This window comes from Nothoprocta perdicaria, unplaced genomic scaffold (assembly GCF_003342845.1).
Source record: "Nothoprocta perdicaria isolate Ctin4 unplaced genomic scaffold, notPer1 scaffold_74, whole genome shotgun sequence".
Classification (NCBI taxonomy): Eukaryota; Metazoa; Chordata; class Aves; order Tinamiformes; family Tinamidae; genus Nothoprocta; species Nothoprocta perdicaria.
Window position 1 is genome coordinate 1,450,803 of NW_020456021.1, and position 3,880 is coordinate 1,454,682.

Below are 3,880 nucleotides of genomic sequence, written 5' to 3' on the forward strand. Positions count from 1 at the left end.
ATTCTCCAGACCGATCTTACATATCCAGTATATCCCTTTGTCCTTGTGCACTGTTCTACACACGCATCATCTTCAGGTGCACGTTGAGTACACGGACTACGCATATTTTACAGGGATAGCAATGACTGGCAGTACCCTGGTTCTCAGGCCTTGCTTCAAGCGAGCTTTTACAGTTGCGGTTTACCTAAAGGCATCTATGGCTGCGTGGTCAAACTATAGGGACCTGACTTAACATCTCAACCTACCTCAGGAGCCCAGTTTCCACCTCCCTGGCCCCCAAACCGTTTGGCAAACACAAAACTGTTTAGTTGTTTAGCAGGAGGAGAGGAGGGTGACGGGAAATCTTACCAGTGTGTGTAAATATGCTGTGGGAGGGTGAAAGGAGCCAGACTCTTCTCGGGGGGACAGGAAGAGAGGCAATGGGCACACACTGAAACAGAGGAAATCCTGTCTGCAGAAAACAGAGAAAACTCTTCACTCTGAGGGTGGTTGAACACCTTGGAGATGCTGAGAACCCAACCAGGTGTGGTTCAGGCAACCTGTTAAAGGTGGCCTTGCTTGGGCAGGGAAATTGGGCCAGGTCATCTCCAGAAGTCCCTTGCAACCTCAGCAATTCTGTGATGACCTTAACTCTTCTGTGGTGCTGTGAAAACTGCTTCTCCTGCCAAACACTAACAAGAAGACTTTTGCCTTTCCAACCTCTATCACCATCACATCAGCTGCTGCTTTCCTCGGATCCAGCTGCGCACCTTCAGTCCAAGAGCAAAGCGGGTGATCCCAGGCAAGCCCCGCTTCCCAGCATTTGGTTCAAGGCCTTTCTGCCTCTATTTTGCTCCAATACTGGCGGGGTACCATGTTCCACAACACTAGTTTGAACAGCAGGATGATCGTGATAGTAGGTCCATCTTGTCTGCTCTCCTGTTTTGGAAGTGATTGGTTAGGGATATTTAGTGAAAGAAACAGGACATTCACTGAATAGTCTCTACCCTGGCATATCTTGCCAGCTTATGAAAAAAACAAAGGTTTAGAAAAATCCAGAGCAAAAAAGATGCTTCTGAATCTTCATTTTAATAGCTTCAAATGGACCTGACCTATGAGTTTGCACGATCTCCCTTTTATGCTACTTATATATACTTTTGACCTCTGTTACRTACTTAGACAATGTAAACCATACATGGTTTAAATGTGTGATATAWTTTTTTATATATTTTATTTATACTGACTGCTTCTTAGAGACAGTAAATAACTGCTCCCTATTCACGTCAATGCTACTCACTATAGACCTATAGACCTCTATCACTTCTATACTTTCTGCCTTTTTCTAAGAGGCAATGTCCTACCCTTTGCAGTCTTACCTAGTATGGAAGCCAATTCATCATGCTGGTCGTACTTGTGACTTTTTCTTACAACTTTTCAAGTTCTATGGCAAATTTTTGGAGTGCAGTATCCAGGAATGCCCACAGCGAACATGCAGATCCAGCCTCATTTGCGCCAGTAGGCAATGCTTTAACATGCTTTGTCAGGCAGGAACCAGGAAGGTCATAAAAGGGAAGTCCTACAGCTGGATGCTACAGCTGCAACTGGGAGAACACAGTTTGTTACAGGATTTAGGGTCTGGAAGCCACTCGCCTTGCTTCCTTGCTGAGTAGCCTCTTCACTAACATCAACAGGTTCTAGTGCAGACCAACTCTGCCCCCCTTTCCCTACTGCTGCTTTTATCAACGCTCCTTCACATTGACTGTGTTTATATTGGGGACAGCACAGTCTCAAAAGCACACAGTTTGGGTGATCTTTAGTTTGCATGGTAATTGATTCCACAAACGGAGATCATCCTGTAAGAAAGCTCTGTTTCTTATGCAAATACTTGCACCTTATTMTAGAAAGTTCAGTTCTACCTGAAGAGCAAAGCTGTCAGCCATCATTGTCAGCCAAACTCATCATAGAGGTGTGGAAGATTTTTTATTTATCTGGTAGAAATAAAATCTGGGAATCAAATGAATTGACTTGATATTGCTAGGGAGGCCATTGCCAAGAGCCAAGGACTGCTTTCAATTGCTTACAGAAAACTGTGCTGCTGAGGTGATGTGATGCAGATAATTGAAGTATTGCAAAGTGTTTTGGACTTTCTAAAGGGTTGATAGCTTCGTATGCCCTGCTGCTTGCAGTCTACACAAGAGATGACAGAAGGGATGGCTGAAGCCTGATCACCAGGGTAGCACAGGTCTTTGTAGCCAACCAGAGCTGTCACAAGGGATTACTTACTGCTGTAATGGAGTTCATTATCAGCAGGCAATCTAGAAGAACTCTCAAATTAGAAACTGAATCAACTGCTTGTCATTGTGGCACTTTAAAACATGACAGCAGGACAAATGGTGCAACCCTCAAAGTATTTCAGATACCCTTCAAAATTGCTTCTGTTTTAATTGCAGTCAATTTTCATTCAGTTGACTTTTGTCCATTACCTTATCATTGGACTGTGGAGAACCCACTCAGAAGAGGGTTTGCTCAAGAAAGGAAAAATTGAACAACTCTTGTGCAGATCAGCATCCAGCGAGACCAGCTAGTCAGTGCGAGGCGGCACGTCCAGGTTCTGCCTATTAACACCTGGTTGCACTATTGTGTAGCTGAATGAGGAGGGAGAATTCCTTCTCTGAATGAGTCATTTGCTGTTTCTGTCCAGAAKTACTCACAGCCGTCTCTCAGCTGCCCAGAAGGACATGGGTTGAAGTTTTTGAGATGAGAATATTCTAAGCTCTGAATGGCAGGTCTCTACTTCCCCGATACGAGCATTTCTCCTGTGAAAATGTCTGTCCTTCACAGTCGCTGCTTRCTGCTGGGTCTGGTTGTGAGCCAGAGGTAAAGCAGTCAGGGCTCACAGAGAAATTTTGTCACCTTATGTGGCTTCTTAGGGTAATATCTGAGAACTTAGATCCCCACAAAACTTTTTTTTTTTTTTTTAAATAATAATAAAAGAATTAATATGAGTTATCTCAAGAGTCATTGGTATTCATTTTTGAGGACCTGGTGAAATTGGGGCACCTGTTTACTAAAATATGCCAGTAGAGCAGGAAGCTACTGGTACTCCAGTAATTACTCCATTACTCCAGTACTGGAGTAATGATTACTCCATTAATTATTCCATTAATGAGTACTGATTACTCTGGTAATCTCACTTCTGCAGAACACAGGTCAGCAGAAGGACGAGGACAAGACCTGGGGAGCAGCAAACTGTTATTACATAAGATATCAGCTTTAGTAAAGCTGAGAAACATAGTTGGTTATGTAGCACCTAATTGTTGGTGTTGTAGCTAAAGGAGTGTATATTAAAAACATCTTGGATTTATCAAAAATAAATTATACCAAACTCTTCTCTTTTATGAGGACGTGGTTGTATAAGCACTTCAAGATGGATGCAACATCACTTTCTAGAAAGTGAGGCTATCTGCWTATCAGTGTGAGACTTGTAAAATTCGATTACATATTAAGTACAAGGTAATTGAAATACTTCATCATTACCTTGGGAGATGTTTTGAATAGGGTGCCAAGGAGGTCAATTAACAGCTGTGGGGAATCCTACGAATCTAATATTAAGCTGATATGAAGCTGAGAGGGATTATGCATCTTTAGAGGATAAGAGTAGACTATAATACCGCTCTGATAAATGACAGAAGTGGGCAAAATAAATCACCTTGGTAAAATGAAATTCAGGGTAGATAATGTAAAATGATTCATACTGGATACTTTAACATACAAAGGTGGATTTTTGAAGGGCGGAAAGGCAGGAGTGCAGCAGAAATGCCTCAGCTACAGAGTTACTAACACACACATATGCACCAGCTCAAAGCTAATTTTCCAGCTAATTGGACAAGGGTCCCCAGTC